We start from the raw sequence: 16,641 nt of genomic DNA on the forward strand, positions 1-16,641 counted from the left end.
AGCGCCACATACTGGGCAGGATAAGAAAAACCGAGTACAGAGACTTCACAGGAAAGTCTTTCAACCTGCTGGGTCTCACCCTCAGGGAAAACCGATGCAGGTGACTCTTTCCCCCTGATAGGAGGCCAGTTTGGTCTGGGAAAATCTGGCTGGGGTCTATAATATCTAAGTAGATCCTCCTAAGTGTGTGTGTGGGGGGAAGGCACCACACAAGCAGGGCAAGAAACAAGAAAACAAGAACTGAAAAATTATCCTCTGGTAAACAAAACTTAAGCTAAAGGTCCACATAAAGCTGAACGGAATGTCAAAGAACAGATAGACAACAAATTCATTCAGAAAGAAAACCCTAGATAAAAGAAGTGAAAGCAATCTCCAGAATAAACTAATTAAGGTAATTAAATGCCTAGATGCCAGCAAAAAATAACAAATCACACTAGGAAAATTGAAGATATGGCCCAGTCAAAGGAACAAACCAACAATTCAAATGACATACAGGAGCTGAAACAATTAATTCAGAATATATGAACAGACATGGAAAACCTCATCAAAAACCAAATCAACGAATTGAGGGAGGATATAAAGAAGGCAAGGAAAGAAGAAACTGAAAGTCTGAAAAAACAAATCACAGAACTTATGGGAATGAAAGACACAGTAGAAGAGATGAAAAAAAACAATGGAAACCTACAATGGTAGATTTCAAGAGACAGAACATAGAATTTCTGAACTGGAGGATGGAACATCTGAAATCCAACAAGAAACAGAAACTATAGGAAAAAAATGGAAAAATATGAGCGGGGACTCAGGGAATTGAAAGACAATATGAAGCGCATGAATATACGTGTTGTGGGTGTCCCAGAAGGAGAAGAGAAGGGAAAAGGGGGAGAAAAACTAATGGAGGAAATTATCACTGAAAATTTCCCAACTCTTATGAAAGACTTAAAACTACAGATCCAAGAAGTGCAGTGTACCCCAAAGATAATAGATCCAAATAGACATACTCCAAGACATTTAATAAGCAGAATGTCAGAGATCAAAGAGAAAGAGAGGATCTTGAAAGCAGCAAGAGAAAAGCAACCCATCATATACAAGGGAAGCCCAATAAGACTATGCGCAGATCTCTCAGCAGAAACCATGGAGGTGAGAAGACAGTGGGACAATATATTTAAGTTATTAAAAGAGAATACCTGCCAACCAAGAATTCTATATCCAGCAAAATTGCCCTTCAAAAATGAGGGAGAAATTAAAACATTTTCAGACAAAAAAATCACTGAGAGAATTTGTGACCAAGAGACCAGCTCTGCAAGAAATACTAAAGGGAACACTAGAGACAGATACAAAGACAGAAGAGAGAGATGTGGAGAAGAGTGTAGAAAGGAAGACTATGAGTAAAGGTAAAAAGAAGGAAAATTAGATATGACATATAAAATCCAGAAGGCAAAATAGTAGAAGAAAGTACTACCCATGCAGTAATAACACTGAATGTTAATGGATTAAACTCTCCAATCAAAAGACATAGTCTGGCAGAATGGATTAAAAAAACAGGACCCATCTATATGCTATCTATACTCAAAGGACACGAGGCCAAGGACACAAATGGACATTTACACACCAATGTTTATAGCAGCATTATTACCAATTACCAAGAGATGGAAACAGCCAAAATGTCCATCAACAGACAGTTGGCTAGACAAACTGTGACATTTACATAAGATGGAATATTATGCAGCTGTAAGACAGAATAAAGTTATGAAGTATATAACATGAATGGACCTTAAGGACATTATGCTGAATGTGATTAGCCAGAAACAAAAGGACAAGTACTGTATGGTCTCACTGATATGAACTGACATTGGTGAATAAACTTGGATTATTTCCTTGGTAACAGAGACCATCAGGAGATAGATATAGGGTAAGATATTGGGTAATTGGAGCCGAAGGGATACAGATTGTGCAACAGGACTGAATATAAAAACTCAGAAATGGACAGCACAATATTACCTAACTGTAGTGCAATTATGTTAAAACACTGAATGAAGCTGCATATGAGAATGATAGAGGGAGGGGGGCTGGGGCATAAATGAAATCACAAAGAAAGATAGATGACAAAGATTGAGATGGTGTAATCTAGGAATGCCTACAGTGTATGATGATAGTGACTAAATGTACAAATTTAAAAAATGTTTTTGCATGAGGAAGAACAAAAGAATGTCATTACTGCAGTGTGCTGAAAATAGATGGTACTTAATATTTTAAAATTTCAACTAATGCGTGAGACTAAAGCAAAAAATGTTTATTTGGTACAAATCTACACTTTGACTAGTGCATCTCCTAATATAACTTATGTAGATAGTTGATTGAACACCTTAAGTACATGGAACTTTGTATACAACATGACATTTTGTTGGTTTGTCCAGGTGATGCCCTGATGAATCCCAGAGCGATTTGATCAATGAGTGGAAAAGTATTTGCAAAGTCCCTTTCAGGGAATGTTGAGAACAAGGGAAAACTCAACTTCCCCAACTTGAATTCTTGATATTCTCACAGGCAGTGTGGACAACCAAAGCTATAGGCTAAGCCCCTAGTCTTGGGGTTTGTTCATATGAAACTTAACCTCACAAAGGATAGGTCAAGCCTACTTAATGTTAGGCCTAAGAGTCACCCCCAAGAGAACCTCTTTTGTTGCTCAGATGTGGCCTCTCTCTCCAGCCAACACAGCAAGCAGACTCACCACCCTCCCCCTGTCTACATGGGACATGACTACCAGGGGTGTGGATCGTCCTGGCAGGTGGGACAGAAATCCCAGAATGAGCTGAGATTCAGCATCAAGGGATCGAGAAAAACTGTAGAATGAGCTGAGACCCAGAATCAAGGGATTGAGAAAACCTTCTCGACCCAAAGGGGGAAGAGCGAAATGAGACAAAATAAAGTGTCAATGGCTGAGAGATTCCAAACAGAGTCGAGAGGTTATCCTGGAGGTTATTCTTATGCATTAAGTAGATATCACCTTGTTATCCAAGATGTAATGGAGAGGATGGAGGGAACTGCCTGAAAATATGGAGCTGTGTTCCAGTAGCCATGTTTCTTGATGATGATTGTATGATATAGCTTTCACAATGTGACTGTGTGATTGTGAAAACCTCGTGTCTGATGCTCCTTTTATCTACCTTGTCAACAGATGAGAGGAACATATGGAATAAAAATAAATAATAGGGGGAATAAATGTTAAAATAGATTTAGTCTGAAATGCTAGTGATCAATGAAAGGGATCAGTAAGGGGTATGGCATGTAAAATTTTTTTTTTTCTGTTTGTTATATTTTTCTGTTGTCTTTTTCTTTCTTTTTCTGAATTGATGCTAATGTTCTGGGAAATGATCATGATGATGAATATGCAACTATGTGATGATACTGTGAATTGTTGAGTATATGTGTTGGGAATGTTTGTGTTTCTTGTAATTTTTTTTAATTAATAAAAAATTAAAAATAAAATAAAAAAACAAAAAAAAGAAAAAAATATTTGCCATATTCTATGACAACATTAGGGGCTGAAATACTAAACTTCAACTTTAGTTTTTCACATTAGTGGATTTTAGAAGTGACATTTCACCAAACCCAGGTAAAAGGAGCCCTTTATTTTCCTTTTATGTGGGACAGAATTTCTCCTTTCTTTTATTAGTGTATTAACGTGATTTCCCCAAGAGTTGGTTGGACAAACCAACCAGAGTTGGACCAACTGAAGAAGTTTATTGCATATTATGTGAAGGACTTTGCAAACATCTGATTGCAAAGGTATTCAAATTGTCAAATTTGAATTTTTAGTATGCTAAATGGGTCAGCAAATTACTGTTGGTCTAAATCTGACTCACTGCTTATTTTCATAGTTTTACTGAAGCACAATCCATACTCATTCATTTATGTAATGTCTATGGCTGCTTTTGTGCTCCAATTGTAGAGTTTAGTAATTGCAACAGAGACCTGTGGCCCACAAAGCCTAAAATATTTACTATCTGGCCTTCTAAGGAAAACTTGCCAACCTATGTGCTAGAGTAATTCAGCCTTTTGTAAAAAGGAATCTCCTACTTATATTGTGAGGCATACTTAACCAGGAGACTAATAGATAAGTACATATGTAATCTTCCTATCTGCTGGTCAATTTTTGAGCAACACTGACCTCCAAATTGTATTCTTAAACAGGAATTAAGGGGAAAATAAGATCTCTGGGGATGAAAAATTTATCTTTGCTAAATCAGAGCAATTTTTAAAAACACAATTCATAATAAACTTATTTGGTTTCTTAGCCTGAAGCATTTTATTGGCCATATAATGGGAGTGGAAGTGGGGAGAGACGAGTTGGAGAAGTGTCTTGTTTGAGGCAGATTGGGGCCACAAAGAAAATTTTGGCTGGAAGTGTGAAATTTAAGGTAAAAGTAATCCAAAGAATAAGACTGAATTCTATCAAAGCACAAGATGATAATAAATATTAATAGTAGCACTAACCTAAATAGTAGCACTAAAGAAAAGGATAACCATGTCCAAGATCCCCTATTTAAGACAAAAGACTTTTTTTAATGCAATTTTATTCAGATATAGTCACACAGCATACAATCCATCCAAAGTATACAATCAATGGCTCACAGTACCATCACATAGTTGCACATTCATCACCACAATCACTTCTAGAACATTTTCATTACTCCAAAAAGAGAAAACCCAAAACATCCCATATGACTTGCCTAGCAGTGCTGTGGTACATTTGTTACTGCTGATGAAAGAGTAGTTAAGATAGACTTTAAACTTGCCATTAAAAACCAACAACTTTAAAATTGAAGAAGTTTCCTTTCGTTATCTGGGAAGATAACTTATATGGAATGATTAGTATTATTCTTAGTACGCAGATTGTCTTGAAAAGGCTTATAGGGTTCACAAATCGTACTGTATCAATTACCAATTAAATGGTTAGGATGGGTAGAGTTCATGATAATTAAAAACCCTTACATTTTTTAACTTTACTTACTCATTACTAACAACAACCTACTTATTGGATCCATTTCGAGAAGACAAATACTGATATTTGAACTCTTCCTAATAAAAATCATACAAAATCCCATTATGCTGTAAATGGGCCACCATTCTTTGCTGGAGCACGTCCTTAGGTGCCATCTTGGGGAGAAAGAATAGCATAATGATTGAAAGCAGAGGATGTGCAGTCAGCTGGTAGGTTCAAATCCTGACTCTCTCACTTACTACCTGGGCAATTCACTTCTCTAGCACTCCCTTTCTTCATTTCCAAAGTGGGGATAATAACAGTACCTGACTTAGAAGCTTGTTGTAAGGATTTAATGAAATAACGCACGTAAGGAACCTGCTGACTACCTGGACACAAACTGAGAAAGTTATTTATGTAGTACTAAGTATTATCAGTATCTCAGCATGCCCTTTGCTGGTTCTGAAGAACAATTAACTTTTCACTTTATCAGCTTTGTTTACTCAACAAATAAAAATTTGAGGTCATTTTTGGGTAGTCATATATTGATAGAATAACCCCATGTGTGTATTTGTTTTTTCTCCTGAGACAATTTTAATGACCTAGAATGCTCTTAAGGACCTAAACCGGGGGTGTTTTCAAGAGCACTCTAACATGGACTGCTGTTGAAGTCGTTATATTTCTATCTCATATTGCGCCCCTTTATATGCATTAGCAATCAATGGATTTCTTGGAGATACCATCATGATGATGACTGCCTTAGTGGACTCCACGTTTTGGTATCATTAAGTCCTTCTGACAGCAGGTTACCTTTGTTCAACAAGCCTAGCGGGCACCACCTGCAGAGGCCCACCCTAGACAGGAAAGTCAGTTTCAGCTTAGTCAGTATAACCAAGTGGCACGGTCGGGAGGATCTACCAGTATCTTCTTTTGTGGCTTTCTCCCTGATAACATGGAAATGCAGCCCAGTTTTCGGGCTGTTGCTGTCACTGCCATTCTTACCGCTGTCTGCCTTTATCACACCACCAAAAACAGAGTGAGTCGCTGAGAACTTAAGTTAGCCTGAGGAAAACGTCCTCTCAGAAAGCGAATCCGATCTCCTCTGGGCCGCAGACAGCTCACAAATCAAGCATATCTCCACCCTGAAAAACCTTTTTGTAAAGACGGATTCCTTCCAGGTCTTCCATTCAACGTCCACAACGTCAGGAAGACCTTTGCAAATCATTTCATTCCAAGAGAGGTTCTTTCTTTTTCTACAGGAGCAGGATTTATTTTGGCCACGGATCTTCAGATGTGAGGAGCTGCGGATTCCTCCTGGTCCCATTTCTTCTGGTTCCTTCTTCTTGGGCCAAATGTCTTCACTTGGCTCTAAGGACGGGTTTGTAGACTGAAAGGACTTGCCTTCAGAGATGGCTTGTTCTTCGGGTCCCTTGCTCAGAAACCTCTGCGCGCGTTATTCCTCTGCCACAGACAGTCCACCTGCGTGGTCACACCGTTTCCTGTACAAACTGCTGACAGACCGTGTTCATCTTCTGAAAAAAAGCCTCCAACCCGGGTTCTGAGCTCAGGCTCGGCAGCAAGCTGGGGACCACGTCTTGGGGGTCAACCACGGCGCCCTGCTTCAATTCAATCTCCTCCACCAGAACTCCCGTCTGTCCCTCACACGTACCCGCCGAAATCCCACCCCGCCGGCGGCCCCGCAATCTCCCTGCCGCCGAAGACCCTACGCCGCCGCGACGCTCCCGCACGCCTCAACCTGGCTCTCGCGGCACTTTAGCAAAACTCGGGCCTGAGCTTCCAGCCGCCAATCGGCCAATCGGAACTGGCCACCGGACGAGAGGCGGCCCCTTCGCCCAATCGCTTCTTTCCTCGCGTCTGGCCCGAGCGCAAGACGAAGCAGCCAATGATGTGTCCGGAAGAAACAAAAAAGGCGGGGAAAAGGATAGAGGTGTGGTCAAAAGACTCCGCCTGCGACGCTGCGATATCGAGGTTCTGGACATACGTGAGGGAGTCAGGGGCGTTACCTGCTGTGGATGGTCTGTAGTATATTCTTCGGAAGAATCTTTTTGCGCTATCTATCCACGCTATGAGAGTTTAGTTAAAACTAAACGTACCACATTAGTCCTCTTATCCAAACGCTGTAGGTGATACCACATCATATGACACACTGACTCAATGAGGATGCCAGGGTTAATTTGAATAATATGCATTAGTAAAGTTTAATATCTCTCTGATTTTTTTTTAGCATAAAGATAAACATAAATAGAAGGATCATATTTTCCTCTTGCATCTCAGGGGACCAGCTTGTTCCCACACCCCCGGGTACCAGCGCCCTACCTGGGAGACTCTGCCCTACAGCGCTTCCCTTTGTTGTCTGTAGAGAGGCAGAAGAAGACCTGCGTGTATGCGGACTCCAGAGACAGGCTGCCTGGGTTTGAGTCCTGTCCCCGCCACACACTTACTGAGTGATCTTGGCAAGTCGTTTAACATCTCTGTGCAATTCCCTCATCTTTAAAATAAGGGTACTAACGGTATCTATCTCAGAAGGTTTTTGTGAGGACTAATGAGTTAACATAAAATGGGTTAACGTGAAAGTGCTTAGAACAATGCCTAACCCATAATAAGCACTTAATAAATGATGATAATGTTGATGGGTGGATGTAGTCTCAGAGTAGGTAGGGGCTTACTAGGGTTATCTGGTTTTATTTCTTTATCAATTACAGGCTTTGGAGTCAAACGGTTCCAAATTAGTTCTTCAAGATTGAGTCTTTCATGAAATGTACTTAAACTGTCTAAGCCTTGGTTTCCTCCTCTGTGAATGAGAGCTGATGTAAGGAGAAAATGGGGGAAAAAATGCATGTAACTTGCTTAATACAGTGCATGACACATGGTAGATTCTCAGTAAATGAGACCTGTGATAGGTATGTGTGCATCAATTCTCATTTCTTTTTCCTACAGAGTGCATGACCAGGCTACCATTCCCAGCCTCCCGTGCAGCTAGGTGGGGTGACAAAGGTTTGAGCTGTTGCCAGTGGGAGAAGTGATGTGCACACCTTCAGGCCTGCCTTCCCCTGGATCTCTGTTTCCAGAGATCTCTGCACAGCTGGGAGTAGTAAAGAAACCAGAAGATGGTAAGTTCCTGAATCTTTGCAGCACAACTAGGAGCAGAGTGGCTCAACCAGGAAAACCTGCTTGGGACTGCTTTTTGGGAGATAGCAAACTTTTATTGTAATGCACCACTGAAATGCTGGGGGGAGGGGGGGGTTGTTTGTCACAGCCATTAGCCAACCTGACTGTTACGTAGCCATTTCTATTATTATTATATTAATATTATTTTTTCCCCTCAACACTTCTAGCCTCAGTTGGCACAAGATTAACTGTGCTTTTGACGGTGTGTTTTTTTGTGTGATGGCAATTTAAATGTGTGCTCAGTGTTCCTCAACAGGATTGTAAACCCCACTTTGAGTTCTGTTTCTTCTACGCATCCTCCCTCCCGGCCCTGTGCCCCACCTCCCCAGGACCTAGTTCCTCAACAAATTACTGTGGAAAGGCCAGAGGGTTAAATATCCACAGCTGGAGTGCCAAGGTTATTTCCTATTCATTGCATTCCTCTCCCACCTTTACTTCTCTTCTCCCCTTTAAATTGATTCATTTTTTTCATTCATTCACTCATTGACCTTATGAAGTATTTATTGAGAGTCTGCTCTGTGCTGGCCACTGTGTGAGACTTGGAGAGATAGTGGTGCATACACACAGTCCTTGTCCAGAGGGTCTTACAGCCTAATGGGCACCAAGACAAGTAAGTAGTATTTCCTGTGTAAAACACTGGCCTGTAAGCCCCATGAACTTCATATCTGTCTATAAGCCGTGGCATGTCTGCACCTGGTGTTGAATAAGTGATGAAGGTAAGAAAACTGGTGGTGTGGCAGTTTGGAGGTGAGCACTAACAAAAAGGATTCTTAAAGGAAATGATAGCCAAGCTGAGTCCTGAGAGTTGAATAGGATTCACCTAAGGAAAGGAGGTTGTTTGAGGATGGGGGTAGTTTATTCCAGGTACAGGCAACAGCAGGGTCTGAAGGTGAGAGAAAGCAGGCCACACTCGGGGAATTCAAGTCATCCCACTGGTAGATGACTCTAGAAGGAGAAAGAGGTGAGACATGAGTCTGGAGAGGTAAGTAGGGGCCAGATGTTTATGCTGGGATGCCTAAGAGCTTGGCCTGAGGCGCTAATGAAGACCTGACAAGACTAGTAGCTGATATTTCACTGGTTAATTCCTCCACTGGAAAGAACTAGAGAAACCTCAGTAGCAATTCAGCTCAGGTTCTCAGGAATGTGGCAGGGCTGAGAGCCTGGGAAAAGCTGCTGCTCAACCCTCTGGAAGAACTTTTGCAGGTGTGGTCCCTGACCTGTGGGGACACAACTCAGAGAAGCTCAGTTGTCTCATTCTTGCTGCATTTTAAATTCCACACCTGGGCCTCACCGGCCTGTCATTCCCCCTCCGGCTCTTATTGGTGCATGGTCCTCTACTGAGATGATGACATCTGTAGCACAAAACACCTAGCTCTTGTGAAAACATGCTTTAATTGCTGTCCACCATTTTTAATGTTTCTTCTTTAGACCAGCAACATTACCAGCAACAATTAGCCACTAACCCAGCACAGGTAAATGGGACAGAGTATAACTCCATTCAGTTTATTGTCTGAAAAGTAAACAATAGGTTCACAGAGGCTGCTAAGTTATATGAACTTATTTACAAATTTCCCTCTTTTTTCCTTTAATTATTTTCCTCTTTTGGACTTGATCTAACCTTTAACTGAAGATTTTGCCACCAAATGTGTTTAGTATTGCACAGGGGTTTGAAGTCCAAAAACCTCCTGGATCTGGTCTTCACTAGCTGTCTGGTAAGTCACTTAACCTCACTTTTATCATCTGTAAAATGGGAATGCTAGATTCATTGAGACGTTGTACGTAAAATGTTTAGCACAATACTTGGTATATAGTTAAGTAGAAGCCATATTCAAGGTTTAAAAATGTTTATTGAGCACCTGCTATGTATCGTGTGCTCAATAAGTAACTCTAAGTGAGCCTACTGCTTCTGTGTGGGTTGATCTGTTTTCCTTTTAAATTACCCAAAGGAATTAAGATTAGGTCGGTAGTTTTTAAGGTGTGATCTACAGATCCTTGGGAGTTCCTAAGACCCTTTCAGGGACCTGCAAGATCAAAACTATTTTCATGATGATACTGACATTATTTGCTTTTTACACCATGTTGACATTTGCACTGATGGTGCAAAAGCAATGGTGGGTAAAATTGAGGTAATGACAACAAAATGTCCTAGTAGTCATTGCATTCTTCAACACTATGCTCTTGAGAAAAAATTAAAGCCAGTTTTACTTAAGAATGTCCTTAATGAAGCATTAAAAACTATTTTATTAAATCTCAACCCTTGAGGGCACAACTTTTTAATACAGTGTGTGACAAAATGGGAAGTACACAAAAAGCACTTCCACTGCGTACAAATAGTTGTCTCCAAGAAAAGCACTCGAATGATTGAGTTGCCAACTCGACTAGCTGCTTTTTTTATGTACCGCCATTTCTACCTGACAGACAAACTGTGTTATCCTGACTTGGTATATGGCTGACATTGTTTATTTAAAAAATGAATAAAGTCACTGACACTTTATTTTGTCTCATTTCTCTCTTCCCCCTTTCAGTCTAGAAGGTTTTCTCAATCCCTTGATGCTGAGTCCCAGCTCATTCTAGGATTTCTGTCCCACATTGCCAGGAAGGTTTATACCCCTGGGAGTCATGTCCCACGTAGAGAGGGGGAGGGTGGTGAGTTTGCTTACCATGTTGGTTGAGAGATTTCAAATAGTCAAGAGGTTATCCTGGAGGTTATTCTTACACATTATATAGATATTACTTTTTTAGTTTAAGATGTATTCGACAGGCTAGAGTGAAGTGCCTGAAACTGTAGCGCTGTGTTCCAGTAGCCATGTTTCGTTAAGATGATTGTATAATGATACAGCTTTCTCAAAGTGACTGTGTGATTGTGAAAAGCTTGTTCTGATGCTCCTTTTATCTATGGTATGGGCAGATGAGTAAAAATATGGATTAAAGATAAATAAATAATAGGGGGAACAAATCTTAAAATAAATTGGGTAGAGGGAAATACTAGTGGTCAATGAAAGGGAGGAGTAAGGGGTATGGTATGTATGAGCTTTTTTTTTTTCTTTTTTTTTCTTTTTCTGGAGTGATGCAAATGTTCTAAGAAATGATCATGGTGATGAATATACAACTATGTGATGATATTGTGAGCCATTGATTGCACACCAAGTATGAGATGTTCATATGTTAAGAATGTTCGTGTTTGTATGTTGTTTGGTTTTATCAATAAAAAAAATTTTTTAAAAGCCCCCCAAAATGAATAAATGCTGCAACAGAGAGGATTTGCTTCTGATGATAAAATTCAAATTTTCAAATGAAAACTTATATCAGCCACCATAGCTTGATAGTTTCCCAGTATTAAAAAACTTTTCTGAGAATGGGGTGATATTAACAAATATGATTTTTGGATATTGTAAAATTAATTGTGTTAACATCTGGAAGATCCAAATCATTCAGTGAATCAATATTTTCCAAATGACCAATGCCTGATGCTACAAAATCATGTATGAGTAAAGGATCTATTGAAAGTGAAAGGTAGACCAATGGATTTTAACATAGCAGGGTAAGAAAAGTTCATTGTTATGGTAATTCCATTCAACATGACAACTAAGATACTGATACTTTTTATGTTTGGGTGCAGCATCAAAAAATAATATCCAGGGCGGGCCACGGTGGCTCAGCAGGCAGAGTTCTCGCCTGCCATGCTGGGGACCCGGGTTCGATTCCCAGTGCCTGCCCATGCAAAAAATAAAAATAAAAAAATAAATAATAATATCCACAATGATCTGAAAAGACTCTTGAAATACTCCTCTCTTTCCAACAGCATATTTGTGTGAGGCTGCATTTACTTCATGTACTTCAACCAAGACTATGTCAGAGCAGATTGGTTTCTGAAGCAGCTATGGGAATTCAGATGTTTTCCATTAAGCCTACTAAAGAGATCTACAGAAATCTATTAGAGATTTACAGAAATTTAAAGCAGTGTCAGTTTTCTCAGTGAAAATATAATTATTTTTCATAAAAACATAGTATTTATGTCAACAAGTAATGGTGTTTGTTGTTCTTTTAAAATGAATGAAATAATAAATATTTAAAATTTGTCTCTTTTAATTTCTATTGTGGTAAATATGGAGAGATATAACCTACATACACAAAAATTTCTTTGGGGTTCTCTGGAGACTGCCAAGGAGTTCTAATACCAAAAAGTTTGAGAACTGCTGATTTAGAGTGTTGTCTTTGTACCAAACCTGTTCTGTTTTATGAGTAATAACTCTTCTAATCCTTACCTCAAGCCCATGAGAGAGCCTGTATGAACTGCCATTCCACAGGTTGTTGTAGCTATTGAAATGTTCAAAGCCGCTTCTCTTCAGATCTGCAGACTCTACTTACCAAAATGGACTCTTCCTTCCCTCGGGGTAAATTCTTTGCTAGGATCTCCTGTCCACTTCTATGATTTGCCTCCCACTGGGCTGCCCCTCAGCCTACCAGACCCATTAGTAGGTATCTGAACCCCAACTGTCGAAGCAAGGCGTTTCCTTCCCAGGGGTTCCACAGGTGCCATGTAGAGAGGAGTCCCTGACTTCACAGACTTCATGTCACCAGACTCAGATGGATGAGCCTGTTAGAAGTAGACAGACAGACAGGATATCTGTCTTTTATGTGTTTTAATTTAAGATATTTAAGTGTCCCGCCATTGTAATTTAACTGTCATCTGGAAGGTTGGAAATCAAAATGATACATATACGAACATTATATAGCAACATAACTAACCAAGAGCCCTGCGAAAGTGTCATTTCAAATTAGATTTTGAAAGCCATTATTCCTCCAGATAAGGGCCTGCACTTCTGAGATATTGACCACAGAGGGCAACACCTGACTACTAAAGTTTCCTTTATCCTACCATCTCCACCTCATGTGTCAGCTTGATCTACTGGTATGGCTTCCTGGGGCTTCATGTTGAGAAGGATTCTGAAGTAGCTCGGCAGAGAGGAGGACCAGAATTTGGGAAGTCTGCCATGGGCACAGAAAAGGGACACTTGCCATCTTTGTCTGGATTTGAGAACCTCCTTAGAGAGCTATCTCTCTTTTCCTTTCCTTCCCCAAACCCAATACCCCAATAGTTTTTTGTTGTTGTTGTTGTTGTTGTTTTGCTCCTATTTCTCAGCTGAAATACCCAATTTTTAAATCTTACCCTCACTTTTCTTTCATTCCCCATTCTCAGCTCTTTCCCTTTTTCCCTCCTCCTCCTCCAGTATCTTCCTTGGTGGAAAATGGAGGTATGATTTGGAGAAAAGGGGTCAGAGCTCCCCAGTCCCAGACCGTCTGTGTCCCTGAGACCCTTTTAGCTGGTGTGTGATGGTTACTGAGACTCAGATGCTGCCCTGCCTGGTGTGAGCTCCTAGGTCTGTGCAGGGCCTCCCTGCTGCGGGTTCAGATGCCAGCATGTAGTATTTTTAGCTCAAGGCTCCTGTTCCTGCCAGAGGGCACATTCCCTCAGATGGCGCCACACTTCCCACAGCCACTCACCAGCCCGTGGTCCCCTCCCAGCGCCCAGACATTCCCATCTCCATGCCTTTGTTCAAGCTCTCTCTGTCTGGAGTGCCCTTCCCCAGTCTCCTCTGATTAAACCTGCTCTTTTTTTCAAGGCCTGGCTTCAAAAGCACCTGCACCAGAATGGCTCTCTGTCTCCCCAGCTGGAATTAGTTTCCCCCTGTTGAGGGTCTCATGGAATATTATTGGGTTTTCCCCTCAGGGATGATCACATTTTCTAAAGTGAAAACCAGGACTCGCTCTCCCTATCATAAGCACACTGTAGCGCTTTGGAGAACAGGGGCAGAGAATATGAAATCAGGTCCGTTCCCAAATCCTGGAACATATGGTCACTACAACAAGTGAGTTGTGCACGTATCACCCTCTGTCCTTCCATTCTTCACGGGCAGGAGGCAGCCATAGACCAGGTGAGGACCAGACCTGAGACTCAGACCCAGGTCAGACCAGGTCTGGTAAGTTGTGAGAGCTCGATAAACTACAATTTTTATTGTTGTTATTTATTTGTTTATTTTTGAGCAGATCAAACCCAGGTCTCCCGTATGGAAGTTGAGCATTCTACCACTGAACTGCCTGTGCACCCTGTTATTTGGTTTTAATGCCCTTTAGCTTGAATTTAGGGATCATTCATTTCTCATCTTGCCATCTCTCAGCACTCCAATGGGTCTTGCCATAATAGATCTCAAGAAACACTTTTGAAGTCAGATGGAAGATCTTCCTTAGAAAGTCTAAAGGATGAGGGAAGGTTTTGATAAGGTGGGGGAGAGCAAGAGGTACTGAGAACTTGAAGGGAGCTATAGAAGATTACCTGCAAAATGGCCACCAATAAATCTTTCCCTCCCTGTCCATGTAGCCTGCTCCTGCCATCAAGAGTTGTTTATTTCTCTTCCCCTTGAGTCTGGGCTGGTCCCATGCCTCACTTTGATAATGGAGTGCAGCAGCAGTGATGCCCTCAAGAGGCCTGTAACCTTTCACTTTCACTGTCTTGGAACCCAGCTGCCATGTTGTAAAGAAGCCCAGAATATTTTGCTGGCAAGAGAGGCCACAAGAATCCTGGAGGACGACACCAGGTGGAGGAAGAGGCTGAATGCAACTGCAAGAGTGACCACAGTCAGCACACCACAGAACTGTCAACCCTCCAAATCAGGAGAAATAAATTGGTGTTGTTTTAAGTCATTAAGTTTTGGGGTGGTCTGTTACACAGCAATAGAAGACAGTGACAGAAGTGTCTGATTGTCTGAAAGTAAGTGGTACTAAGACTAATAACCAACATGTGTTGAAAGCCTGCTACATACCAGCTTGTATTAACAGCCAATGCACATAATCTCACTCAATTCTTACAACAAACCTCTCCCCCATTTTTCAGAGGCTCAGAGAATTGTGGTCACTTGTCTGAAGATGCACAGATAATGAGGATAGAGACAGACTTCAACTCACATCTGCCTGACTTCAAATCCTGAATTCTTAACCATGGCTCCATACAGGGGACCAAGCACAGGGGGTAGGGTACAGACTCAGTGCCTGCTGGGTCTAGCTTGGAAGGTCCTGCTGTGAAGCACAAGGTGAGCAGAACGGGCTGCTCATCTTGAAGTTAGAGGATGCTAATGCTCGGCTACATCATGGACATCGCTGAGGCTCAGAATGGCTGGAGGAAGGCTGGTCCCTCCAACCAAACAGAGCCCACGTGTGAGACCTCCGTGTCTGCCCCCTGGGTTGTGTTCCTGGACCAAAGCTTTAAAAGCCTGCTCCATGTTTTTGTTCACAGCATCATGTGGTCCTCCACTTCCTCTCCCTGCAATGGGATGATTTGCCAGATCTTGCTGGAGTCTGGATGATGGGAAGGGCTTTCCCAATCATAGTAGTATGAAGCAGCATCTGGCAGCTAGGCAGTGGTGGGTGAAGTTTCTTGGGCCTCAGTTTAATGATCTGTAAAATGGGGTAATGATAGACCCTAACTCGTAAAAGCATTGTGAAGAGGTCCTGGTTTACAGAAAAGGGATACCACCACAGCAAGTCCTCAACACGTGGGAGTTCTCTTTTCAAGCCTTTCTTTCCTTTCTGACTCTATCATCAGCTCCCTGTGTGAAGCTGGGCAGGTCACTAAACCTGTCTGTGTTTTAATTCCCTTTCCTGAAAGTGCCCAATAAATGGTAACTATTAGTTATAGGGGTAGGAAAGAAACCCAGCAAAGACCTAGACTATCTGGCAACGGAGTGATTAACGGAAGTTTTTCTGGCTTTTTTTAAAGCCGAGATTGGTTATGACACTAGCAGAGGAGGTCAAGTTCCTTTTTGAGTCTCAACTCCCTCCCTCCCTACATTCCTTTCTTTTTTCATTCAATAACCTCTTATGGGGCAGGCCACGGTGGCTCAGTGGCAGAGTTCTCACCTGCCATGCTGGAGACCTGCGTTCGATTCCTGGTGCCTGTCTGTGTTAATAAATAAATAAATAAATAAATAACCTCTTATGAATTACCTATTATGTATTTGCACTAGGCCCTGGGAATTAGCCCTGGGATGCTGGGATTCTTCAGAGTTTCTGTGCAGATGAGATCCCAGTCTTGTGTGGAAGAAAGACATGATGACCATCAGCAAGACTAGGACTCAGATAGAGGGACAGTTGGAGTGTGCAGTGGTAACCTGGGTAGGCATAGTCCATCCTGGGCAGTCAGGGAGGCTTCACGGAGGAGGTGCCCTCAAACTGAGCCATGGAGGATGAGAAGGGGAATTTGGACCTTGGAAAGATACAAAGGTTGGAGATGGAAGGGTCATCTCTGAACAGTAGAGGTTGAGAAGAAGAAACCAGGGTAAATAGAAGAGAGAGCACAAAAGGACAACTTTCCAAATGAATTAAAACAAACAACAAACCTGAATCTGACAAATAACATGGCTTTACATATTCCATGCAGAATGAATGCAAAGAAGATCCATATGTGGCCATATATA

The 16,641-nt window shown here is 41.5% G+C and overlaps 1 long non-coding RNA gene across 2 annotated transcripts in view; it reads left to right on the forward strand.

The window, feature by feature from the left end:
• Positions 1 to 15,149, forward strand: part of LOC143672812 (uncharacterized) — a 43,131-nt gene extending 27,982 nt beyond the window's left edge. The window contains exons 3-5 of one of the 2 annotated variants that reach the window (XR_013170052.1): positions 7,940 to 8,112; positions 9,801 to 9,882; positions 15,063 to 15,149. This is a non-coding gene — a long non-coding RNA (uncharacterized LOC143672812). Of the gene's footprint in view, positions 1 to 7,939; positions 8,113 to 9,800; positions 9,883 to 11,972; positions 12,191 to 15,062 lie in introns of those variants that run through there. The other variant, XR_013170046.1, reaches the window with a different exon arrangement.
• The last annotated feature ends 1,492 nt before the right edge of the window (positions 15,150 to 16,641 follow it).

This window comes from Tamandua tetradactyla, chromosome 2, assembly GCF_023851605.1.
Source record: "Tamandua tetradactyla isolate mTamTet1 chromosome 2, mTamTet1.pri, whole genome shotgun sequence".
Taxonomy (NCBI): Eukaryota; Metazoa; Chordata; class Mammalia; order Pilosa; family Myrmecophagidae; genus Tamandua; species Tamandua tetradactyla.